Source organism: Vombatus ursinus, unplaced genomic scaffold (assembly GCF_900497805.2).
Source record: "Vombatus ursinus unplaced genomic scaffold, bare-nosed wombat genome assembly UNPS02001419.1, whole genome shotgun sequence".
In the NCBI taxonomy this organism is placed as follows: Eukaryota; Metazoa; Chordata; class Mammalia; order Diprotodontia; family Vombatidae; genus Vombatus; species Vombatus ursinus.
In genome coordinates, this window is record NW_020941197.1 from 7,984,801 (window position 1) to 8,012,670 (window position 27,870).

Genomic DNA, 27,870 nt, shown 5'->3' on the forward strand with positions numbered 1-27,870 from the left:
AGTAGTAGTAGTAGTAGTAGTAGTAGTAGTAGTAGTAGTAGTAGTAGTAGTAGTAGTAGCTATGTGGCTCTGATTCCAGGAGCAAAGTGAAAAATCAGTTCCAGCCTCCAGCACAATCTAAAGTCTGTAGTGAAATAACAGGAGCAGGAACTTCAGATCAAAGGAGAGCCTGAAATTTTCTCACTCTAAACCAGCAGAGCTTTCTAGCTGATTGACAGTAACTGAGTCCAGCAGCAGTCTTCTGAAACCCCAACTAGGGGCAAGCCCACAGGTGTATTGCTCAGACCCAAACTCAGGTCAGAAACTTGCAGAGCTCTGAGTAAAAGGGCAGTGATCAGATTTTTACCTTGGATCATACCACTTTGGGAGTACTGAAAGCTTTCAGGCCCCCAGTCTGATCTGTCCCAGAGATCTTGGAGTAACATGATCCAGTACTTCAGTTAAGTAGCAGCAGGATCTAAGAGGAAGAAAACTTTACCCAGAAATTCCCTCCAGAAGTTCAGAGAGCTCTGCTATAATATCAAGTCCAAAGTCAGGAGGTAGTCTGGAAGAATGAGGAAACAAAAAAAAATAATCCCACCATAAAAACTATCATGATGATAAGGAAGCTTGAGACCCAAAGCTAGAAGAAGAGAATGACTCCAAAACATCTACAGGCAAAGCCTCAAAGGATCTCAGGGATAGATCAGACTAGGGACCCAGAGCTTCCAAGTCAAAGAAAAATATACTTCCAGCAGCCAGAAAGAAAGAGTTTAATACCAAGGAGCCATAGTCAGGGTCATTCACGATTTAGCAGCCACACATATAAAGGAGCTGAGAGCTTGGAACACAGTATTTCAGAAGGCAAAGGACATGGGTTTACAGTCAAGAATAACACATCCAGAAAAGCGGAATATAATCCTACCAGGAAAAATGGATTTTGAATGAAATAGAGGGCTTCTAAGCATTCCTGATGAAAAGATCAGAGCTTTATAGAAAATTTGAATTACAAACACAAGAATCATGAGACACCTAAAAAGGTAAACATGAGGAAACAATCCTAGAGGACTAAACAAGATGAACTGTTTACATTCTCATATGGGAGATGATACATGTGTCCTCTCAGAACCCTATCATCATCAGGGGTGATAGAGGGAGTCCAATTAGACAGAGGCCCTGGGAGTGGTTTTATTGTGTTTTGATGATCTTAAAAGAAGGATGCAAAGGGAGAGGAAGAAGAACAGGATGGAGAAAATTACCTCACATAATTGTAGTGAGCTAGTAGAACTCTGTACAAACAAGGGGGAAGAATTGGGGAGAGCAGGCAACATTTGAGCCCCATTTTCATTTCAGTTGGTCGAAGGAAGGAAGAATGCATATAACTGGGTACAGAAATACATTTCCTTCAATAGGGAAACTGTTGAATGGGGAAGGATGAGGAGGAGAATAAGAGGGAAAAGAGGTTAAAGAGGGGATTAGTCCTAAGCAAAACAGATTCTAATGATGTACAAAAGTATGTATAGCAGATCTCTTTGTGGTGGCAAAGAACTGGAAACTGTGGGGCTGCCTATCAATTAGGGAATGATTGAATAACTCATGATGATATGTGAATGTGATGGGAAACTAGTATGCTTTCAGAATTGATGAAGGGAATATCTTTAGAGCAGTGATTCTCAAACTTTTGGCCTCATGACCCTTTTCTACTCTTTTTAAAAATTTTATTTATTTATTTATTTTTAGTTTTCAACATTCACTTCCGTAAGATTTTGGGTTCCAAATTTTTTCCCCATCTCTCCCCTCTGCCAAGATGGCATGCAATTTGATATAAGCTCTATGTATACATTCATATTGAACCTATTTTCACATTAGTCATGTTGTAAAGAAGAATTAGAACCAATGGAAGAAACCATGAGAAAGAAGAAACAAACAAAAAAAAAAGAGAGAAAAAAAGAGAGAGCAAATAATACGCTTTGATCTATATTCAGATTCCATAGTTCTTTTTCTGGATGTGGACAGCATTTTCCATCATGAGTCCTTTGGAGTGGTCTTAGATCCTTGCATTGCTGAGAAGGGCTAAGTCTATGAAAGTTAATCATCGCACATTGTGGCTGTTACTGCATACAATATTCTCCTGGTTCTGCTCACTTCACTCAGTGTCAGTTCATATAAGTCTTTCCAGGTTTTTCTGAAATCTGCCTGCTCATCATTTCTTATAGCACAATAGTATTCCATTCCATTCATATACCACAACTTGTTCAGCCATTCCCCAATTGATGGGTATCTCTTCAATTTCCAATTATTTGCCATTGCGAAAAGAACTGCTATAAATATTTTTGTACATGTGGGTCCTTTTCCCATTTGTATGATCTCTTTAGGATATAGACCTAGAAGTGCTATTGCTGGGTCAAAGGGTATGCATATTTTTATAGCCCTTTGGGCATAATTCCAAATTGCTCTACAGAATGGTTGAATCAGCCCCTAATTCCACCAGCAGTGCATTAGTGTTACAATTTTCTCACATCTTTTTTTTTTTTTTTGGCTAGGCTATGGGGTTAAGTGACTTGCCCAGGGTTACGCAGCTAGTAAGTATTATGGGTCTGAGACCGGATTTGAACTCAGGTCCTCCTGAATCCAGGGTCAGTGCTCTATCCACTGTGCCACCTATCTGCCCAATTTTCTCACATCTTCTCCAGCATTTATAACTTTACTGTTTTGTCATGTTAGCCAATCTGATAGGTGTGATGTGATACCTCAGAATTGTTTTGATTTGCATTTCTCTAATCAATAGTGATTTAGAGCATTTTTTCATATGACTATAGATAGCTTTAATTTCTTCATCTCAAAACTGCCTGTTCATATCCTTTGACCATTTATCAATTGGGGAATGACTTGTATTGTTATGTAAATTTATATAAATATAAATTTGACTCAGTTCTCTATATATTTTGGAAATGAGGCCTTTATCACAGACACTGGTTGTAAAAATTCTTCCCCAGTTTTCTGCTTCCCTCTTAATCTTGGTTGCATTGGCTTTGTTTGTGCAAAAACTTTTCAATTTAATGTAATCAAAATCATCAATTTTGCATTTAATATTGTTCTCTATCTCTTGTTTGGTCATAAATTCTTCTGTTCTCCATAAATCTGACAGGTAAACTATTTCTTGCCCTCTCAGTTTGCTTATAGTATCAGCCTTTATATCTAAATCATATACCCATTTTGATTTTTTTTTGGTACACTGTGTTTTTGTCAAATAGTGAGTTTTTATCCCAGAAAGTGGGGTCTTTGAGTTTATCAAACAGTACATTACTATAGTCATTGACTACTGTGTCTTGTGTCCCTAACCTATTCCACTGATCCACCACTGTATTTCTTAGCTAATACCAAGTAGTTTTGTTGATTGCTGCTTTATAATACAATTTAAGATCTGGTATGGCTCGGTCACCTTTCCTAGCATTTCTTTTCATTAATTCCCTTGATATTCTGGATGCTTTGTTCTTCCAGATGAATTTTGTTATTATTTTCTCTAGCTTTATAAAATATTTTTTGGTAGTTTGATTGGTATGGCACTAAATAGGTAAATTAATTTAAGTAGAACTTTCATTTTTATTATATTAGCTTGGCCTACCCATGAGCAATTGATGTTTTCCAGTTATTTAGATCTGACTTTATTTGTGTGAAAAGTGTTTTGTAATTGTGTTCATATAGTTCCTGAGTTTGTTTTGGCAGGTAGCCTCTCAAATATTTTATGTCTACAGTAAATGGAATTTCTCTTTCTATCTCTTGCTGTTGGGCTTTGTTAGTAATATATAGAAATGCCAGTGATTTATGTGGGTTTATTTTATATCCTGCAACTTTGCTGAAGTTGTTTATTATTTCAAGTAGTTTTTTACTTGATTCTCTAGGATTCTCTAAGTATATCATCATACCATCTGCAAAGAGTGATAGCTTTGTTTCTTCTTTGCCTATTCTAATTCCTCCAATTTCTTTTTCTTCTCTTATTGCTAAAGCTAATTATAGGTATTAAATAACAGTGGTGATAATGGACATCCTTATTTCACCCCTGACCTTATTGGAAATACTTCTAGCTTATCCCCATTACATATAATGCTTGCTGATGGTTTTACGTAGATGTTACTTATCATTTTAAGGGAGACCTTATTTATTCCTATGCTCTCCAGTGTTTTTAATAGGAGTGTGTGTTGTATTTTGTCAAAAGCTTTATTTACATCATGTGTTTGTTATTCAAATTTTCTATGAAGCTCTGATTGTTACATCAAAAAAAATCTATTGAGATAATCACATGGTTTCTGTAAGTTTTGTGATTGGTATGGTCAATTATGCTGGTAGTTTTCCTAATATTGAACCAGCCCTGCATTACTGGTATAAATCCTACCTGATCATAGTGTATTATTCTTGTGATAAGTTGCTATAATATTTTTGCTAATATTTTATTTAAAAATTTTGCATGTATTTGCATTAGGGAAATTGGTCTATAATTTTCTTTCTCTGTGTTGACTCTTCCTGGTTTAGATGTCAGTACCATATTTGTATCATAAAAAGAATTTGGTAGGATTCCTTTTTCACCTATTTTACCAAATAGTTTATATAATATTGGAATTAATTGTTCTTTAAATGTTTGATAGAATTCGCATATAAATCCATCTGGCCCTGGAGATTTTTTCCTAGGGAGTTCATTTATGGCTTGTTCAATTTTTTTTTTTCTGAAATGGAGTTAATTAAGTATTTTATTTCCTCTTCTGTTAATCTGGGCAATTTATATTTTTGTGAATATTCATCCATTTCACTAAGATTATCAAATTTATCGGCATACAGTTGGGTAAAATAGTACCTAATTATTGTTTTAATTGCCTCTTCATTGGTGGTGAACTCACCCTTTTCATTTTTGATGCTGGTAATTTGGTTTTCTTCCTTCTTTTTTAAAATCAAATTAACCAAAGGTTTATCTATTTTATTTTTTTCATAAAACCGGCTCTTAGTTTTATTTATTCGTTCAAAATTTTTCTTAATTTCTATTTTGTTAATCTCTCCTTTGGTTTTCAGAATTTCTAATTTGGCATTTAATTGAGGATTTTAAATTTGTTCTTTTGCTGGCTTTTTTAGTTGCATGCCTGATTCATTGATCTCCTCTTTCTCTATTTTATTCATGTAAGCATTTAGAGATATAAAACTTCCCCTAAGAACCTCTTTTGCTGCATCCCCTAAGTTTTGGTACATTGTCTCATTATTGTCATTCTCTTGAATGAAGTTATTGATTGTTTCTATGATTTTTTGTTTGACCTACTCATTCTTTAGGATTAGATTATTTAGTTTCTAATTAATTTTTAGTCTATCTTTCCTTGGCCCTTCATTATATATAATTTTTATTGCATCATGATCTGAAAAAGATGCATTTAATATTTCTGCCTTTGTACATTGGATTGTGAGGTTTTTATGCTCTAGTACATGGTCAGTTTTTGTGTAGGGGCCATGTACTGCTGAGATAAAGGTATATTTCTTTCTATCTTCATTCAGTTTTCTACAGAAGTCTACCATATCTAACTTTTCTAATTCTGTTCACTTCCTTAACTTCTTTCTTGTTTATTTTGTGGTTAGACTTATTTAGTTCAGAGACAGGGAGATTGAGGTCCCCCACTAGTATAATTTTGCTGCTGTTTCTTCCTATAACTCCTTTAACTTTTTCCTGTAAGAATTTGGATGCTATACCACTTGGTGCATATATGTTTAGTAATGGTATTACTTCATTGTCTATGGTGCCTTTTAGCAGGATGTAGTTTCCTTCCTTATCTCTTTTGATAAGATCTATTTTTGCTTTTGCTTTGTCTGAGATCAGGATTGCTACCCCTGCTTTTTTTTTTTTTTTACTTCAGCTGAAGCATAATATATTCTGCTCCAGCCTTTTGCCTTTACTCTGTGGGTATCCTTCTGTTTCAAATGTGTTTCTTGTAAACATCTTAGAGGATTATGGTTTTTAATCCATTCTGCTATCCACTTCTGTTTTATGGAAGAATTCATTCCATTCACCTTCACAGTTATAATTACTATCTGTGGCTTTTTCTCCATCCTATCTCCCCTCCCCATTTATGCTTTTCCTCCTCCTTTCTCCCTTTCCCTCCTCACTAGAGTTTTGCTTTCGATCACTACCTCCCTGAATCTGCCCTCCTTTCTATCAGCTCCCTCCCTTTTCTTTCCTTTTTTCCCTTACTACTTCTTCTTTCCCTTCTATCCTTCCCCTTTCTTTTCTTTCCCCTTTCTCCTTCTATTGCCTGTGTGGCAAGTTAGATTTCTATGCCTGAGTATGTTATTCCTTCCTTGAGCCAAATCTGATGAGAGTAAAGTTCAAACAATGCTCATCTCCCTTCCTTCTTTCATTCTACTGTAATATGTGTTTATGCCTCTTCATGTGTTGTAATTTACTCTTTTCTGCCTCCTCTTTTCCTCTTTTCTCTTTTCACCACTTAATTAGGTTTTTTTATCATCACATCACAGTCAACTTAAACCCACCCCCTCTGTCTATACATATCCCTTCTAAATGTCATAATAAAGGTACAGTTCTCAAGAATTATAAGTATCATCTTTCCTTGTAGGAATGTAAACAGTTTGCCCATATTGAATAATTGTTTACCTTTTTATGCCTCTCTTGAGTCTTGTAGTTGAAGATCAAATTTTCTGTTGAGTTCTGGTCTTTTCATTAGGAAAGGCTGGACGTCCCCTATTTCATTGAATTTCCATCTCCTCACTTGAAAGATTATGCTCAATTTCACTGGGTAGTTGATCCTTGGTTATAATCCAAGCTCCTTTGCCTCACAGAATATCATATTCCAAGTCCTTTGATCTTTTAATATAGAAGCTGCAAAGTCCTGCGTAATCCTGACTGTGGTTCCACAATATTTGAATTGTTTCTTTCTGACTGCTTGCAGTATTTTCTCCTTGATCTGATAATTCTGGAATTTGGTTACAGTATTCCTTGGTGTTTTCAATTTGGAATCTCTTTCAGGAGGTGATTGGTGGATTCTTTCAATGACTATTTTACCGTCTGCTTCTAGGACCTCAGGGCAGTTTTCCTTGATGATTTCTTGAAAGATGCTGTTCAGACTATTTTTTTGAATAACATTTTTTGATCATGGCTTTCAGGTAGACCAATAATTCTTAAATTATCTCTCCTACAAATTATATCTCTTGGTCTATTTTCCAGGTCAGTTGTTTTTTTCCAATGAGGTATTTTACATTTTCTTCTATTTTTTCATTCTTTTGATTTTGTTTGATGAATTTTTGCTCTCTTATAGTCATTAGCTTCCACTTGCCCAATTCTAATTTTTAACAAATTATTTTCTTCAGTTAACTTTTGTACCTCCTTTTCCATTTGGCCAGTTCTGCTTCTTAAGGAGTTATTTTCTTCAATGTATTTTTTTTTCCATTTTGTCAATTGTATTTTTAAAGGAGTTGTTCAATTTTTCTTCTACCTCTCTTATTTGATGTTTAAAATCCTTCTTGAGCTCTTCCAAGAAGACTTTTTGGGCTTGAGACCAGTTCATATTCCCCTTTGAGGTTTCAGATATAGGTATATTGGCAGTGTTGTCCTCTCCTGAATTTGTGTTTTGATCTTCCCTATCACCATGATACTTCTTTATGATAATTGTTTTTCTTTGTTGCTTCTTGTCCATGTTTGCCTTTTTTCTAGCTTTTAAAATTGATCTCTGCTTCTGAGGCACAGGACCCACAGGTCCTGCCTGTCGAAGGGGGAGACCATATTCCTCTCCCACCCAGGTCGGGCAGATCTTTCCGATTGACCTTCTAAGTTGTCTTTGGTGGTTGTGGTGTGGTGTGGTGAGAAGTCTGGAAACCGCCACCACTGCCAGTGATTCAGGTCCCTGAGGCCTTCTCCAGGTTTGCTGGGGCTGGGTCTGCACGCCGGTGGCCCGTGCTAGACCGAACTCCTCACTCAGTCTGATGCAACAGACCTTTCCTGTTGACCTTCCAGGTTATCTTGGGCTGGAAATCTGCCTCACTCTGTCTCTTTGTGGGTTCTGACACTCTAGAATCTGTTCAGTCACTTTTTAAAGGTATTTGAAGAAGTTTGAGGGAGAGCTCAGGCTTGTCCCTGCTTTCACTCCACCATCTTGGCTCTGCCCCTCCCTTTTTATACTCTTAAAAATTATCAAGGACCTCCATCCCCCAAGAATTTTTGTTTTTGTGTGCTGTGTTTGTTGATATTTACCGTATCAGAAATTTAAAGTGTTAGTATTATTATGAAAATGGTTCTGACCCTGCAGATCTCCCTGAAAAGGTCTTGAGGATCCCCAGGGGGTCCTGGACCACACTTTGAGAAGTACTGTTTTAGGGAAACCTGGGGAAATTCATATGAACTGTTGCAGAGTGGAGAACAATTTATATGATCACAACAGTATTATAAACAAACAATTTTGAAAAGCTTGGCAACTTTGATTAACACAACCATCAACCACAATTCTAGAGGGTTTATTATGAGACATAGTCCCCTCTCGTGATAGAGATGTGAAGAACTTAGGGAACAGATAGATATAGATAAATATATACACACATGTGTACACATGTGTGTATGTATGTATGTATGTATGTATGTATGTATGTATTTGGACATGACCAATGCAACAATTTGTTTTACTTAACTATACGTGCTTGCAATAGGGGCTTCATTTTTCTTTCTTGATTGGGCAGGGGAAGTGGGAAAGAAAAAAGGTGTATTTTTGTTGATTGAAAAAAATTTAAGAAAATAGTGGGGAGAAACTGAAGGAAGATGAGAAGGAGGGAAGAGAGAGGGAGGGGAGAAAGGGGGAGAGGAAGGAGAGAGTGAGAGGGAGTGGGGAGAGAGAAAAAGGGAGAGGAAAAGAGGAAAGGAAGAGAGAGGGAAAGAGTGTTTATGAGTCAGGAAGTAATCAGCTGTGCTTAACAAAGATTAATTTCAGGATGAACTCTGGGCAAGTCATTAACCTCTCAATGTTTTAGGCAATTCTTATACTTGAAGGTATACAATAGGTACTGATTTGCATTGATTGGGAGAGAGTTTCCTCATCTGGGAGTTCCCTGTACTAATGAAATCGTACATCTACTGCCAGTTAGAGATTTCCTAATGTGGTAATATGTAGGATAGATAAGATGGAGTGAGAGAAGTATGTGGAGGTAGACAGGTGAGTTAGGAGATGAGGTGATCCAGAAAGCATATCTGGTTTTCTAGGACTAGCCTTGCTTGTGACAGGCTGTCTCTTCTATTTTCTCCTGCCTGGCACCCCAACCTGCTCCTGTCTGTAATCTTCCATGCCTAGAACCTTCAATGCCCCATAAAACTTCAGTAATTGGCCCCTCTTTCTGTGATATCAAAGGTGGAGTGCTTCTATATCAGGGTTCCTTAACCTTTTGCTTTGTGATGAATGAAAATTTCCAAGACAGAGTTTCCAGGTAATTAATAATCAATTTATTGATTAGGCTAGCCTAGGATCAATAAATTGATGATGAGTGGTTTCTCTCAGTAACCAAAGATACCAAAGAAAACTCTGGAATGCCTTAAATCCCTTGTGAGAGGGAACTTCCCTGACAAGTGAAACTCAACCCCGATTGGTGCACATTTAATGACGAGATGGGCTAAATGTCTTCAGCTCCTCCTGCTGATCATGAGGCTTGATCATGAGATAGAAGAAGCTATTTCCATTTGGACTTCTCTGGCTAGTTTTTTCTTTCATGAGCTGGCTTGCCCTAAACCCTAATGGAGGGTATCAAGGACAGGGGCTTCTTCCCCTAGGCAAAGGCTCACCCAGACTGGATATTTCGCCTAAGTTGTTTCTTCTTCAGGTTAAACATCCCCAGCCCCTTTAAAAAAAAGTTTTGTTTGGCATGATTTCGAGCTTTTCCCTGTCTTAGTATCTTAGTGCTCTTAGTATCCTCTGCTTTCTCAGTGACTCTTTTTAAAATGAACGTACTGTTAACTGTAGAAACAAATCCCATAATTCACATGTGGTCCAACTAGTACAGGGAAAAGTGGGGCAGTTACACAGCTACGTGCAAATGCACATTCCTGTGGGAGAGTTGGGACATAGTTCCACTGTCCTTATTTGTTCTCATCAGTCCCTTACACTCACAGTTCAATTACACATTCCCTGAAGTCCTAAGGGGAGTGGCTAGCATTTCAGAAGGGTAGTGTGGAATCTGGCAAGTGTTTAAATAAAAACTTAGACACGGGGCCAGTACGTGACCCACCCAGCTATGGTTGGCTTCAGTTAGAGCATCAGGGGTGCTCCCCTGAAGTGTATTGGGTGGAATGTTTGGATATCCTGTTACTGGCACACCAGCCAAACCTAGGTCTTTCCCTGCCATAGTTTGTTGGGGATGACTGAATAAAAGATTTTATTGGCAAAAGAAGTATCCTCATTCTTATTGCCTGGATATTAGTGTTTCAATTTTCCCACATCCCCTCCAACATTTATGATTTTTTTTCTATCATATTAGCCAATCTGATAGGTATGAGGTGATACCTTAGAGTTGTTTTACTTTGCATTTTTCTGATCAATAGTGATTTAGAGCATTTTTATATGGCTATAGATAGCTGTGATTTCTTTGTCTGAAAACTGTCTGTTCCTACCCCTTGATCATTTATCAATTGAGGAATGACTTGTATTTTTATAAATTTGACTCAATTTTCCATATATTTGAGAAATGGGGCCTTTATCAGAGAAGCTTGCTCTAAACTTTTTTCCCCCAATTTTCTGCTTTCGACTTTCAACTTTTGATGTAGATCCAGAGAAATCTGATTTGGGAGATTTCCTGGCACCAGAGGCATGGAAGGAACAGTTGGGATGGAAGTTTAACAAGAAGACAAATATTTTTAGTGCATGAGTAGCCTTATAAAGATGGTATGCCACAATCACTCATTGCTAATAGGTAAGTTAGTTGTGAACTCCATAAGGGAGTAGTTCAGACCATGAACATTTTTCTTGGAGGACTCTAAACCAAAGAGACCACTTGGGGGTCATACAAAGCCTGCCTGATCCAAAGAGGTTCAGAAGCAGATATTTGAAATGAAGAAGACTTTGCATATTGTACCTCAAGAACTAAGTACAGTGCTACACTAGGTCACCTGGCTCCTCCATAAGCCCAAATTTAAGCAGTCAGGACTAGAATTCATATGAGGATCTGCCAGTACCTTAATGTAGCACTGGTATAGGATAGATAGGTTAGCAGGTCACAAAAAAACCAAGGGCATCTGATGGGTGAGTGGCCTAACTTTACAATGTCCCAGGTGAAACTGGGGAAACAATTACTCATATTGCTGCATGCTCCTCCTTTATTATTTTTCTTATTTATTGTACATTTGTTTGGTTTGTATTAGCATTGTGCATGTGTTGTGTAATTTGTCAACCATGCTTAATTTGCTGTTAGGAAATTAATCTGGCTATTTTGCATTGCCTACCAACGTTATCATTGTGTGAATGTAATGATTATTCCAGCAAGGCACATCCTGACTGCCTTGGAAGGGAAGGTGAAGACTCTGGGTTGTGTTTCTTTCCAGCTCAGGATGAGAGAAACTAATCTAGGGATCAGAAGAGCAGAGTTTTCTTCTTCATGGGAAGTTTAAATCTTATATATAGAGAAAAATGTTGCCAAATTTGGTTATAAACTATACAGCAAAGACTTTTTTTTCAAATCACTTAATGCCAAACCTTGTGAAATCACTAAAGAGCTAAGCAGATTCTGACCTTTGTCATGCAAACTCCAGTAGATTTGCTGAGGACGACAAATATTAAAACTGAGAGGAGAGGGTAAGGGTGATATCAGTCGGGACTACCCCATTTGTCCTAGATGCCTTGACTAGGTGTGCTTTTTTTGGAATTAAATCAAGTAATCACAACTGAGTGTTAGTAGGGCCCTGTGTACCTTTTTGAGTCAATCAGAGCCATTGTGTGAGAGATTGGGTCATGCCCTAAGGGCTTTGTATAAAAGGGAGAAGCCATTTTAGAATTGGGGAAGAAGAGATTATGAGACTCTGGATTTGAGAGTTTGGGGCAAAAGGAGGACTGGGTTGTGTCAGTGAAGGGAGATATCCGGAGACCCCTTGGCCCTATGGGCCAAGATGAAGATGCTAGATGAGATGAAAAAGAGCTAGGTTGAGGGCAGTCCCAAGAAAAGGTCAGCTCTCTCCCTGACTTCCCCTTCTGTCTCTCTGTCTATCCACAAACACTATAATGTAATTTGCTGTTTTATTACCTAAATCTTTCTAGAAAGCTGAATTTTGACTCAATCTCAGAGGCCAGTGACGACCTAGAAGATAGAAACTTTAGGCAGAGAACCGAACCTCTGCCTAAGTGTTAGGAGTGTTTCCTAACTGAGGCTTTGGAGTGATTGTGGCTGAACTCAAAACTTTTCATTTAAAATAAACTCCTTAAATCTGAATAGAAGGAAACAAAGTGGGCCCTAGGGACCATTATATTGTTTCCTACACATAAAATGAGCTAGTCATTTTAATGTGATATTACTCTTCAAACACACATCTCATCTCTACCTGGTGAGGCCTCCGTATCTGACTTTCTTGAGGAGCCCCGTCTCAGCTATGGCTGGATTGGGTCTACAAGTCACTCCTTGACCCTCTAAACATTAGTGCTAGGTTGCCTGCAAAACTGAGCATGGTCTAAACTCCTGGAGTTCTAGATTTTGTTTGTCTCCTGACCTTTTTAACATCACTGGGTTGTCACCTCTAACATCTATTGCTTTAAACAAAAGAACTAACTCTGAAGCTAAAACAGCCAAGACTTATGGTCCCCTATTGGCCTTGGGTGGAGAGGGCCCAAGGCCTCTCTCCTTACGGCATTATCTCTCCTAATTGTTGAAGGAGTCTATTCAAGAGAAGAGATCTGACAGAGGAGAGAGGAAGAGGCCTAGGCATACGAAGGTCAGATCTGCAACTGCAGGCCCATCTAAGAGGCTGTTGCCATTCTGTGGTTAGTAGATCAGAAATCAGCTACAGGATGGCTACATATGCTCTAAAGTCTCTCCAGGGTACTTCCATTACTTCATGACTTAACCAGACATAATCTCCCCAGACTCTTCCATGTGAGAAGCTGCATCAATGGCAATTTGTGCATGCTAGTAGAGATTGCATTTATTGGCTAATCCCCTGTTATACTTTTTTTAAAAAAAGAAGGAAATACAGAATTTGAGTGACACTATCATTCCTTAGCCTCGGATGCAGTTGCTAATGTTGGTGTTAATACCAGTGTTAGTATTGTAGGAGGCTTTGCAACCTTGCACATTTATGACTTTGGGCAAGTCTTTTTTTTTTTTTTTAGTGAGGCAATTGGGGTTAAGTGACTTGCCCAAGGTCACACAGCTAGTACGTGTCAAGTGTTTGGTCTGAGGCCGGATTTGAACTCAGGTCCTCCTGACTTCAGGGCTGGTGCTCTATCCACTGTGCCACCTAGCTGCCCATTGGGCAAGTCATTTAAACTCACTGGGCCTCGTTTCCTCAATGGTAAAATAACTGGGTTATGCTAGATGAGCTCCAAGATCTTATATAGCTTTAAATCTGTAATCCTATGATAGTAAATGAATCAATGCTTTTTTTTTTTTAACAACAAGAAAATTATATCACTGTATGGTCTTTCAGCAATTTCAGATTATTATCTTTGCCTGGTGAATGGATAATAACCACACAATCCTACACCCACACATACAACAGTACCATGTTTCATCAAGTTGTTTGTATGTATAATATTGTTGTTATTATTGATACTTATGATATTGTTGTAATTATTCTCCTGGTTCTGCTTATTACACTCCATATTAGTTCATACAACTAGTCATCACCTTTGTCATTTCTTACAGCACAATAGTATTGCATCACTTTCATATATCATAATTTGTTTAGCAGTTCTCTAATTGATGGGCATTGCCTAAGTTTCCAATTCTTTTCCACCCTGAAAAGAGCTGCTGTAAATATTTGTGTGCATATAGATCCTTTCCCTCTTTCTCTGATCACTTTGAGGGTATAGACCTAGTATGAGTCAGAAAGTATGCATAGTTAAATAGTTTTTGGCCATAGTTCCAAGTTGTTTTCTTGACTGGCTGGATCAGTTCACAATTCTGCCAATAGTGCATTATTTACGTGTTTTCTTACATTTCCTCCAGTATTTATCATTTCCTTTTTTTGGTCAGCTTTGCTAATCTGATAGGTGTGAGGTGGTATCTCAGACTTGAATACCTAAAGTTAAAAAAAATCAATGCACTTGCAAAATATGTATATATATATTTTAGTGGCTCAGTCTTTTAACTTAGACTGTAAGCCTCTGGAGGTTAAGTTCTATTCAATCTCTAGTGTCCCCAAAAACCTTGACTTTTTTCTGTGTAGTATATGTCATTAGTACTCATGGCAACTAACATCTTGGGGATGATGAATCTGATTGATTGATCCAATGCTATCTGTTTTTGTCTCCTGAAACTCCCTTAAATCCTGTGCCATATGTGTATATAAGTTAGGGCAGCTGGGTGGCTTAGCAAATAGAACATTGGGTCTGGAGCCAGGAAGACTTGAGTTCAAATGTGACCTCAGACACTTACTAGCTGTGTGACTCTGGGCAAGTCACTTAACCCTCTTTGCCTCAGTTTACTCATCCATAAAATGAGCTGGAGAAGGAAATGGCAAATCCTCCAGTATCTTTGCCAGGAAAATTCCAAATAGGGTCATGACAAGTCAGAGTTGACTGAACAGCAGCCTAACTCCCCTGGTCCAGTATATTCTATCTATCCAGTAGACCAGGATAGTTTAGCCCTTTGTGGGAAGCTTGATTCCCTCTTAGGAAAGAAGGTTTTTTAAAAATCATATTTTAAAAAATCTATTTATTTATGTGTTGTATTATTTATATTTATATATATTTTTTTATTTTTATTACCACTGCTCATTGATGTTAATGTAATCAGTTGCTTCTCTTTGTCTCAGCCTCCTTTTTGATTACTCCTGGCAGAGACTTTTTCCAAGTTAGTGTGCATTCTCAGCTTAATTTTCAGGATTAGCGATTGTTTCTCACAGCCTGACGGAGCCGGGAATGGTTAGGAGGGTGAGTTAGATTTAGAGCTGATTTTTGGCACAGATAATTTAGACACGAATGGAGCATGTTTCAACGGCTGTGCTCTTTGTATATAAAACCTCGCATAGCATTGGGACACATTCTGAAGACTCACCTGTTTAACTTCCTGCTTGAAAGAGAGAGCTTCAGTTTAGCCAATGAGGAACCAGAGTTGGCTATTTCAGAATTAGGGCTGGTTGTCTTATTTTCGCTCTTATCACTGGAGCCCTTTCCAGCTCTTGGAAGAAGGGAAACAGCAGGTTGTAGTCCAGTTCTCAGAAGGGAGTGTGAAGGTAAGATTTGACAAAGCAATCCTGCTATCCTTTAAAACTGGTGAGGGCATTGGGGATAGAATGCTGAGGGGCAGTGAGGGTAAATGAGTGAGTGAAGGGTTAAAAAAAAAAAGACAAAACCTTGTGTAAAATTGTATATGCTTGCCTCATTTTGGCTTTGGGTGGTATGCAAATAGGGTAGTGAATTACAAGGAACTGTCCAAAGTGCTTTGTTGTAACAAATAGCGATTGAATGAATACTACTAGTTATAAAGAGCTTTTTTTTTTTAATAGTGAAGTTAGGGGGAGGGGGAGGAGGTTGAAGGTAGGAAGAAGAAACTTGTGTTACTTAGTTTTTGTCATAATGGGATTTGTCTTGTAATGTTCTTAGCCCTTTTGGTTGAGAAATTTGAACATGTATCTGAAGAAGGTAGTGCTGGAAGCAATGAGTGTAAATTGTGGAAAGGCACATTTTGTCTCAGTATAAGAGAATACTTTTGAACAACGAGAGCTGTCCAAAAGCAGAGTGGACTGCCTGTAAAGGTAGTGGGTTCCCTCCTACAGGGAGTCTTTGTGTGGAGGTTGAATGGCCAATTTTTTTAGATGGCCTAGAGAGTAATTCTGTTAAATTAGAGACTAGACTAATTAATTTTTGGATCCCTTCCAACTCTGAGATTCTGTGAATCTCTTTTCTCTAGAGATGGGGTATGAAAAGTTGAGATGGTTTAAGTTCAGTTCTGCCTTGATAATATTTGTAAAATGCTTAACAGTGCCTGGCACATGTTAGGTACTTAAATGCTTCTTCCTTTCTGTTCAAGCAGGGGGATGGATTAAATGATCTGTGGTTATGCAGAGGGGAAATATTCAAAATCAGGCATTATCCATGCATTTACAAGTAAGAGGTAACAATCAATTCTCTTGCTTGAGTTAGAATTTATGGTTTTCTCTAAGATTTTGTTTAATTAATATAGATTTTTAAGTTAAATTCCATTAGATAAGCTATATAAATGAGAACTCAAAAAAATGTGTGAAAGCTGAAACAAAAAATTCTCAAGAAATTGCAAATGATTGTATAGGTCTCTAACTCTTATTATTTACTGATCATTAACCCAACCCCTAGTATATTGACTTTAACATAGTATTCCCTATATTGTCCTAGTTTTTTAATGCTTAAAAAAAACTTATTGGGGCAGCTAGGTGGTATAAGTGGATAGAGCTCCGACCTTGGAGTCAGGAAGACCTGAGTTCAAATCCGGCCTCAAACACTTGACACTTACTAGCTGTGTGACCCTGGGCAAGTCACTTAACCCTGATTACCTCACCAAAAAGCAAACAAACAAACAAACAAAAAACCCAAACCAATTTATTTACTGCGTGGATGACACTTTTTGCTGTTATTGTTAAATACTTGATTGAAGTCAAGGTAAAATATATATTTTATTCATTTTCCTTTAATTACTTATATAAAATTTAATATAATTTAATATAATTTAATAAATTATAATAATTTTAACCCTTCCTCTCCCCAGATATGTATATCTATACAGACGTGTATATATGTATATACATAACTATCCATCTAGAGAGCTCATATTCTTTGACCATCAATCATTTGGTCAATGGTTCTTATTCTTGTAATCTTATAATTTTGATTCAGTTCTCTCTCTCTCTCTCTTTTTTTTTTTTGGCTAGGTGATGGAGTTAAGTGACTTGCCCCGGGTCACACAGCTAGTAAGTGTTATGTGTCTGAGGCCGGATTTGAACTCAGGTCTTCCTGAATCCAGGGCCAGTGCTCTATCCACTGTGCCACCTAGCTGCCCTTCAGTTCTTAATATAGCTTGGAAATGAACCCCTTTTTAGAAAAAAACAGCAACAACAACAACTCCCTCCATAGCTTTTTTTCTCCATTACCTGCTTCCCTTCCACTGGCCTTCTTCTGTTCCTCATACACAATGTTCTGTCCATCTTTCCTGTGCCTTTGTGTAGGTATGTTATGTCCTCCATGTTGGAGATATGCTGCATCTTCACAGCAGGCAAAACTCCCCAGTGTTGGCTGAACCAAATTGAAGTGTAATTGGGGAATATTTAACAAGACAAATAAAAACACAATACAACATAATGTTAATGTGTGGTTACTGACTAATCCAACCCTCTCATTTTACAGATGAAGAATCTGAGGCACAGAACAGTGAAGGGAGTTGCCCAGGGCCACATGGGTAATGTTTAAGAAGGGATTTTATTTTATTTTATTTTATTTTTTTTGGTGAGGCAATTGGGGTTAAGTGACTTGCCCTGGGTCACACAGCTAGCAAGCAAATGTTGAGTGTCTGAGGCTGGATTTGAACTCAGGTCCTCTTGACTCCAAGGTCAGAGCTCTATTCACTGCACCACCTAGCTGCCCCAAGAAGGGATTTTAGAAACTTAAATATTGTACACATCTTAATAGCTTAAATTGCACATGTGACCAAAATAAAAAGCAAAACCAAAGAAACAACTTATAATGATGATGATGATAGTGGCTGGCATTTATATAGTGCTGTAAGATTTGCAAACTCTTTAAAAATGTTCTTGGATTTTATCTTTGCTACCCTGGAAGGTAGGTGCTACTATTACTCTCATTTTGCAGATTTAGAAACTGAGGCAGATAGAGGTGAAGTGACTAGCCCAGGGTTGCACAGATAGTGATCATCTATTGTCAAATTTGACTTTAGTTCTTCTTCTTCTTCTTTTTTTTTTTTTTTTTGGTGAGGCAGTAAGAGTTAAGTGACTTGCCCAGGGTCACACAGCTAGTAAGTGTCAAGTGTCTGAGGTCTGATTTGAACTCAGGTCCTCCTGACTCTAAGGCCAGAGCTCTATCCACTTTGCCACCTAGCTGCCCCTGACTTTAGTTCTGCTTGAGTCTGGGCCCAGCACTCTTCCATTGCACCACCTAGATGCCCAGCAATAAATACCCTCGGGCTTTCCAAGGCCTTTAACTTCAATATCAAGTGAGTTAACTTGCATTCTAAAGAGGATTTGTTTCAGTTCCATTCCTGGGATGGTGGCAGGGCCTATAGTATGTTCTCTGCCACCTGTGACCCTTAAAAACTCTTTGATAAGAGCCAAGACTTTAAGCTGTTGGATGAGGAAGCCCTTGATATGCAGGGTCCCTGGTCATCTCATTCACCTGTGTCACAGGTATCTTCCCCAGCTGTGGGTCAGGAATTCTTTGATATCTTTGTGCAGGGCCCAATCGTCACCCTTTGCCTCTCAGATTGGAGTCCATTGATGGTTTCCATGAGTAAACTCAGTGTATGTAGGGAATGTGATGCATCTGGGGAACAAGAAATGAAGTAGGGGAGGGTAGGTCAGGGGAGGGTCCTTTTGGAGTCTATTACCCACTTGGTATGGAGTAACTTTGGTGTTTTAGGGGCTTTGCAATGTGTGAAAGGGGGATGAAGCAGTCGTCTACAAATGGTCATGCTGCCATGGACTGTATAGCCTCAGAGTAGGCAGATGGCACTGGATCCTGAAGACCAGGCCCCTTGGCTGCCCACGCCTCTTTATAGTGGCTTGGAGCCCAGGCAGCAATGTGGCCATCACCATTCTGGTGATTTGACTTGGTCAAGAAAAGAGCTTTTTAATCTCCTCTTCCAGCTTCCTAATAATAGGGCAGCTAGGCGGCACAATGTGAGTACCAAGCCTAGAGTCAGGAAGACTCATCTTCCTAAGTTCAAATCTGGCCTCAGATACTAGCTGTGTGACCCTGTGCAAGTCACTTAACCCTGATTGTCTCAGTTTCCTCCTTTGTAAAATGAGCTGGAGAAGGAAATGGCAAACTCCTCCAATATCTCTGTCAAGAAAACCTCAAATGGGATCATGGAGAGTCAGATGTGACTGAAATGACGGAACAACAACAAAAACCAGCCTCCCCATACCCTGTCTCTTCCTTAAAGAGAAATGTGAACCCAGCTCTTCCTGAGTCCAAGTCTAGTGCCCTATCCACTATACCGTGATCCTTATTAATTGAATGAGCCTCAATTTCCTTTTCTATAAAACAAAGATTATAATACCCATGATGCCTGCCTTCCATAGGATGGTTGTGAGGCTCATTTGAGATGATAAAGCATTTCACGAGCCTTAAAGTGTTATGCAAATAAATTTTGGCTGTTGCAATGTTTGATTTCATCTTGTGGATCACAAATGTTTGGACTTATTGAGTTAACAGTGGTGCCAACACCACCATGTCTGGAGCTAGCTCCCTCCTTCTGCCTCACAGAGACCCAAGTGTTAGATTTTATATTTATCTCTATTACATTTTATCTTGTTAGAGTTAAACCGATCATTGTAATTCCTTGTCAGGATCTTTTTTTGGATTCTGATAGTCATCAGATGTGTTAGCTCACCCTCTGATTTTAACAAACTTGTCTTTTTTCACTCTTGTTTCAAAATAGCTTCTCCTACTACTCCCTTTAAGGGCAAAGATGCAGATAGAACGTTGAGAAAACAGTTTCGAGTTGGCATTGGGAGCTGCTGACATCAAGAAAAAGGAGGTGGTTAAAATCTCCCTTTCCAAGGAAGCTGTGTTCAACTCTATCTTGCAAATAAGATTTTGAGAATAGATTTGACTTAAAATATGAGGCACCTTAATATATGAGGCTCTGGATAGGGCTCTGGATTTGGAGGGAGGAAGGCACTGCATTTGAAATCTTCCCCAGATACTAGCTGCATGTTCCTGACCAAACTGCTTCGTCTCTTGCAGCCTCAGTTTCCTCATCTGTAAAATGGGAATGATAATAATACCTACCTTCCAAGGTTTGTTTTTTTTTGAAGATCAAATGAGAAAACATAAATAAAGCACTTGGCAAAACCTTAAAGCACCATATAAAAGCTAGCTGCTACTATTATTAACAGTAAGAATGCTATCTTGAAAAACTGAATGGTGTAAAACTTTCCAGATCAGTGAAGTCTGTTGGTATTATATTGAGCATTTGGGGTGACCAAGACTGTGGTGTTGATCATAGCTGAAATATTATAAATAGTTAGATATGTCGTAGAGTCATAGATCTAGAATTAAAAGGGAAGAGAAAGGACCTTAGAAGCCATCTAGGAAGGAAGGAAGGAAGGATATAAGCATTTATTAAGCTCCTACTATGTGCCAGACACTGCACTGTGCTTTACAAACATCATCTCATTTGATCCACCAGTGCTGGGTAGTAGGTGATATTTTTATTTGCATTTTACAATTGAGATAACTGGAGCAGGCAGAGGTTAAATGACTTGCCCAGGGTCACATGGCTAGCAAGTATCTGAGGCTGGATTTTAACACAGGTTTCCACTTTAATACCTAGCTGCAACCCCCTCAATTGTACAAATGAGGAAAATGAAGCCCAGTGATGTTCTTATATTTATTATCACTATTGTTAGTGAATAAATAATATATATTCAGTAATTTAATATTTATTTGAATATAGATAATAAGAGTTTTATTGGGAAAGAGGAGGTATCTCTAATTTGTTAATCTATTAGTGTTAAATGAACTGGAATGGAAACTTGAGTGAAATAATTACCTATTAATTTATTAATGAGAAATTCTCACAACATACCCCTAGACCACTACAAAGCTCAGGGGGAAAATTAAATATACAGAAACTAGTCAAGTGGCAAGCTGAGGTTGGATGACTTATAATGTAAAGTGGCATGGTAGACCCCATAATACATTGCTGCATGTAAATGTGGGTGGTCATGTTCCTTCTTTTTAACTATGTTGCACATTCATCTAAGTTATCAATAAAAATGTGAAACAGAATAGGATCCAGGACAAGACCCCATGGCACTCTATTAGTGATATATACCTAGATTGGCACAGATCCATTCATTAATGGCCATATTTGGCTCCTCATTATTCAATGAGTACTGGTTCCTTCTAGCCTGTATCTTTCTTATTTTGTGTATAAGAATAATGAACCCACATGTGCAAAAATATTTATAGCAGCTCTTTTTGTGGTGGCAAAGAATTGGAAATTGAGAGGATGCCCATCAATCAGGGAATGGCTGAAAAAGTTATGGTATAATAATGTAATGGAATACTATTGTGCTATAAGAAATGATGAACAGGCAGACTTCAGAAAAACCTGGAAAGACTTGTAGGGTCTGATGCTGAGTGAAGTGAGCAGAACCAGGAGAACGTTGTACACAGTAACAGCTATGTTGTGCTATGACTAACTTTGATAGATTTAACCCTTCTCAGTAATACAAGGATCTAAGACATCTCCAAAGGCCCCATGATGAAAAATGCTATCCACATCCAAAGAAAGAACTAGTTTGAATGCAGATCAAAGCATCCTATTTGCTGTTTTATTTCTTCTGTTGTGTTTTGTTTCCTATTTCTGGTGGTTCCTCCTATTGGTTCTAATTCTTCCTTACAGCATCACTAATGTGAAAACATGTTTAATAGAATGTGTATGTATGGCCTATATCAGATTGCGTGCCCCCTTGGGGAGGGAGGGGGGAGGAAGGGGGAGAAAAATTTAAAACTCAAAAGCTTATGGAAGTGATTGTTGATAAATCAAATAAAGTAATTTTTTAAAAAAAGAAAAAAATAATGAAAAATTTTATCAAATGCCTTGCTAATATCAACTGTGTGTGGATTTCCTCTGATTCTGTAAACTTGTCAACAATGGAGGTATCATAAACCATCCTTTTAATATGGGCTTTAACCGTTCAGGATAACTGTGTATGAGATGTCAGAAAACCATGAATGATTATGAAATGAATCTTATCAGTATGTAATTGCTTTTAACTACTTAACACTGGTACAGAGGAGTTAAGATAACATCTTAAGATAATATATGTACTCTTCCTTATGTGCCCTCTTTTCCTCCAGCCTACCAACTTTATCTAGTTCCTTGTCACCCTTGGCCTGGTTTATTTGCAGTAGGATCTTGGGATTTCTCCTCTGTACCAATCTATCTTATGTCCTGCTGAAAGATTTATCTTCTTAATACATGGATCTGATCGTCTTATGTCACTGTTCAAAAACTGTCCATGAGTTTCTGGTTTGTTTGTTTTTTTAAATTGGCTAAAGTCTAAATTCTTTAGACTAGCATTCAGACTTGTTAGCACAACCTTGTTTTAACAGCCTTTCCAGCCTTATCCTTCCAGCCTAATCTCTCAAGAAGTGAATTTCAAAGACTCCTTCAGACAATCCCTACCTGATTGACCCTGGTTAAATTACTTAGCCTCTCTTTGCCTACCTTTCATCATCTGTTAAATGGGGACAATAACTGAGCCCACCTCACGGGGTTGTTGAGAGGATCAAATTAGATAATGTATGCCTAGTCCTTTGCAAGCCTTAAGGTGATATAGAAATGTTAGCCATTGTTGTTACTATCACTCCATGTACTTAATGCTTCAGTCAAACTGGACTGTTCAACTGAACATGTCCTACATTTTCCTATCTGCACACTTTTATTAATTCCCCCTTTATCTCTGACTATGGAAAGACATCTTTCAAGACCCAGTTCATATCTCACCTTCTAACAAAGCCTTACCTGATCTATGCCATTGCAAGTTATCTCTCCTTTCTTGTTAACTCTGATGTAAACTCAAATGCAATTCAGCTCAGTAACTGTTTATTAATTGTCTGTGGTGGCCAGATAGCTGCTTGAATGGAGGCAGGCTCACCAGCTCGCCCATATACCTAACTCCAGCAAAACTCCCAAAGAACTCCTGTATTTACAACTGTAAGTGCACAGTGGGGATGTTGGCAGCTCCTGGCCAGCAGCAGCCAGTGAAGGTGGGGAACACTAGTTTGGGTAAGGCTCAGAGCAAGGTTCCAAGGTTCCTACCACTCTGTCCTGAGAAGCTAGAGTGGGCCCTGAAGACCAAACGCTATGAATTCAAAGATCCAGGTAGGGTGGTAGTGAAGCTAACCCAGGAAGAAGAGGGTGAGTCTGGGTGACCTAGGTAGAAAGCAAGCAGGGCTAACCACCCTACCCAAACGCACATGGGGGTAGGGTGGAACCTGGCCCTGGCACAAAGCTCCAATTCAGGAACTAAAGCTAGAGAGATGAGTAAGCCAAAGAAGATAGGTCCCAATCAGTATAATAAATTATTATAGATCTAGAGATTCTCCCAGAAACAGCCTAGAGGGAAAGAGTAATTCTATATCAACTGCAAGCAGAGATTCAAAGGAAATAAGTAGATTTTATACAATGACTACATGAATATGTAGAAGATAAGAAGCAACAGGAAAAAAAATGAAATAAAAGCTATTGAGAAAAAGACTTGGAAGGAAAATAAAAAGCTTAGAAGAGAAAGTATCTAACCTTACCCAAGTAACAGAATCTAAAAGTTAGAAAATACAAATCAGAAATCAGTGACTTAATGAGACAAGAAATATTAGAACAAAATAAAAAAATTGAAAAAAAAGAGAAGGAAATATAAGATAATCTGATTTAAAAAACTAACCTGGAAAACATGTCAAGGAGAGAGTATTTAAGAATCATTGTGCTCCCTGAAAACCATAATTTAAAAAAAACAAATTCTGGACACTATATTTCAAGAATTTCTAAATGAAAACTGTCTAGCTCTGTTAGAACCAGTGGGCAGGGTGAAGACGGAAAGAATCCACCAATCATCTCCTGAAAGAAATCTTAAAAAGAAAACTCCATAGCTGAAATCTAGACCACCAATATCAAAGAAAAAATAGTGCTAGTATTCAGAAAAGAGTTTGCATACTAAAGAACTCTAGCCAGGATCATACAACATGGAACATTCTCAAAAAAAAAAAAAAATGAGAGGAGATGTAACAATACTCCAAAACACAAAATATATAGGCTTGTAGCACAATTGTATTTGCTCTTCAAAGCTGAGTAAAATCCTGTAGGGAAAAAAAAATGTGGACCTTTAATGGTGAGAGAACGTTCAAGCATTTCTGAGGAAAAGACCAGATCCAAGTGGAAACTTTGAAATGCAAACTCAAGAGTCAAGAAAAACCTATAAAGGTAAAATTTATTTGAGCAATTGGAAGATGTATGATGACGTTGTGCTAACATTCTAATACAATGAAAAGAAACAAGAGTGTTTTCAGAACCTTAATATCTTTATAGGTTGTGGGAGGGAGTTAAATAAAATAAAGAGAGGGCAGAGGATTCATTCAGTTCTAAAGGTTTTAAGAGAAGAGAGTAAAAAAAATACATATAGAAAGGAGAAATAAGGAGGTGAAACTTGGTATTTCTCATGATTGTGGGATGTGACAAGAAAAGTGTACAAATATGGGGGAAAGGGTGCAAGGAGGGGACATGAGATGAACTTCACTCTTTCTGAACTGAATAAAGGAGTGTTGATCACATATACATTTTAGTGTAGAAATATATCATATTCAACAGGGAAACTGGTAGAAATAGGGAAAGGGGAGGTTAAGAGGGAAAGTAATACTGGGGAGAGAAGAGTCAGAAGCAAAACAAATTCCTGTTTCTGAATAAGAGATTAAAGAAAAAAAAAGCCAACCAAAGAACTGCAATCTATAGAAGGAGACTCATTAGTTGTGGAATGGCTAAACACATTGTGGCATATGAAGTGAGGACAGAGATGATTTCAAAGAATCCTGGATGCTATGAACTGATGCTGAGTGAAGTGAGCAAAACCAGAGAACAACTGATGCTATGATAACAGTGTAATGAAAAACAGCTCTGAAGGACTTAAGACTTAATTGATCAATGCAATGTCTGACTGGTATTCCAGAAGACCTACCATGAAATATGTTACCTACTTCTTTTTTAATTAAAAAAAAAAAATTTTCTTTTTGTTACCTACTTCCTAACAGAAATGATAGACTTAAGGTTCAGAACGAGACCTACATTTTTGGACATGGGCATTCTCTGGATTAATTTTATTTGGCTATGCTTATTAGCAAGTTTTTTTTTTTTCATTAAGTTTTTTGGTTAGAGAGTTTCGAGTGAAGGGGGGATTAGCAAAAGTGATGTAAAAAAAGAGGACCATTGAAACATTTCTAAAAATGAGCAAAAGAGAGCAAAAAGAAGCTCAGAAAGATGTACAGGCAAGCAGGACAATTTTGAAAATAATGTGTGGAACTTGTTATATACTTTAAAAAAGTGAAATGGAGGTTTGCAGTTTCATAGGTAATTTTTTTTGTGTTCTGTATATATGAAATGCTTTTTTTTTTTCGTGGTATTTAAGTTCAGAATAAATTTTTTTTTTCTCCAAATCTAGTGTGTAAAGCATTGGGCATACATACGAAGATGAAGAATGAGCCTTCCTTTGCAGAACTTACACTTTAATTGTGGGGATATGGCATATACACAGATTTATTATGATAACGAGTTAGATTGTGATAAGGGCATAGGAGAAATCAAACGGAGTCCTATTTTCCATTGGAGGAAGAAGGAATTATGTATCCAGCTGGTTGGGATCAGGAAGTCTTTATATCAAACATGGTACCAGAGCTGAAAAAGAAAAGATATGAATGAATCCAATAGGGATGTGGGAGAGTTCATTCCAGGAATGGGAAACAACGTGCACAAATGCAAGGAGGTAGGAAAGGGCAGAATGAGATAAAAGAACAGCTGATGGTACAATTTGGAGAGAAAAATCAGTGTAAAGAGCACAGAATTTGGAATCAAATGATCTGGTTTTGAAGAGGCTTACCTTTGCCCCTTTTCCCTTTTTGCCCCTTTTCAAAAGGAATTTGGCTCCTTTGTTTATAATTCCCAGAAAAACCTTAAAACTTTTAGATTCTCTCTTTGAAATCTTATTCAAATGCGCTTTCCTTCCTGACCCCCAAAAGAACGTGGCTTCAGTGTGTCTACCGGTCCCAGGAAAACCTTAAAGTTTTAGAAACTGCTTTTATTTCCCTTTGAAAGCGAACTTCCCCCCCTTTCAGCTCCCTTCATTATCTATTCTCATTGTCTGTTCAGATCTCTCAGACATTCCAAACGGAAATTCCCACCTGGACCCTTCGTCTCAATCACCTCCTCCCTTCAACTGGCCAGGCATTGTGGCTACACCCAATCTCCCTTCCATTGTTTCACCTTCCTATGGCCTTTGGTCACTTCTCACCCTTAATCCTTGCTAGGCACCACGAGGTCCAGGACCCAGGAGTCCTGTTCACCCCAGCTTACTAGCCACTCCCATCCAGATCTCCTGCTTGGCCACTCCCAGACCCCTCCCCCAGTCTTTCTGTACTTAAGTTTCACCCCAGCCCCCATTCAGACGCTGGGAATTTCTCATGCCCCTAGAGGCTGAGACTCCCACACCCGCAGGCCAGTGTTTACGGGTGTCACCTGGTCTGACCACCTTAGCCCCACTCCCCATTCAGAGCCCAGAGGCTGAAATTCTCAAGCCCGGTCACCTGATCACCTTAGCCCCCATTTAGATCACTGATATTTGGGTTCCTTGGGAGTCTGGCCTATATGCTTTATCTTTAATAAACTTTTTCTCTGGCTGGAAGAAGATCTGGGTTGAATTCATTCAGGCAGATTCGGCGCCGCGATGTGGGGCTTTATTCCCAGTGTCCCAAAACCTCCCGCAATCTTGGGGTGCCTCTGTGCATCTAGGAGCACCCCAAAACCCCCCCACCTCTTCAGTTTGAATCCTGTCTCTGCAACTTACAACCTTTGTGACTTTTGGCAAGTCGAATAATCCTTTTTGGACCTCAGTTCACTCCTCTGTGAAATGAGGGAATTGGGTTAGATACCTTCTTCTAGCTCCATTTTTATGGTCTTTATTATACTAAAATAGAGTACATGCAAGGGAATAATGTGGAATAAGACAGGAGAGATATTTTGGAGCCAGATTATAGAAGGTCTCCATAGCCAAGCTGAGAAGTTTGGATTTTATTTGATAAGTGATGGGAAGTTACTGAAGGTTTTTGAGGAGGAAAGTAACATGATCAGACCTATGCATAATAAGAGCAGGATTTCTTATATGCATTTCTCATTCTACTTTAAAGAATAGTATTTCTGCACTTAGCTTATCTTCTTTTCGATTGTTAATGTTTTGAGAACAGAGACTGTGTCTTTAAGCCTAGCTTGGTTGTTTTTGCACAGGGTAGATAGGTGTTTAATAGGTATTGTTAAATAAATGAATGAAAAAGCAATTTTTAAGCACCTACTATATGCAGCTGGGGATACAAGTAGAATACAGATAGAAACAGTAGAATACTCTGCAAAGCATGCTGGGGATATAAGTAGAATACAAATAGAAACAGAAAAGGGAGGTAGGACTATGGTCAAGGAGCTTTTGTCCTAGTGATGGGAAACTAACACACATATTAGGCAGTTACTGGCACAGTGGGTAGAGTGCTGTCCTGGAGTCAGGAAGATTCAGATGTAGCATTTTGTGGATGAGAAAATTGGGTCCTAGCGAGAGGTTAAATAGTAAATAAAAAAGCCAAGATTTGAACTTGTAGCTTCTGACCCCAAATCCAGTGCTTTTCTTTGATCATATTTTACCTTATAGGGTTGTGATGAGCAAAGTGTTTTGTAAACTGTAATGTACTATATAATTGTGAG

General features: G+C 38.2%; 1 protein-coding gene across 5 annotated transcripts in view; it reads left to right on the forward strand.

Annotated features, from left to right (window-relative positions):
• Positions 1 to 27,870, forward strand: part of TMEM45A (transmembrane protein 45A) — a 90,133-nt gene that overhangs the window by 41,768 nt on the left and 20,495 nt on the right. Inside the window, exon 1 of one of the 5 annotated variants that reach the window (XM_027868279.1) lies at positions 15,197 to 15,376. The exons of the other annotated variants lie outside the window; for them this stretch is intronic. The gene's annotated coding sequence lies outside the window, so the exon portion shown is untranslated. Of the gene's footprint in view, positions 1 to 15,196; positions 15,377 to 27,870 lie in introns of those variants that run through there. 5 annotated transcript variants of the gene reach the window in all.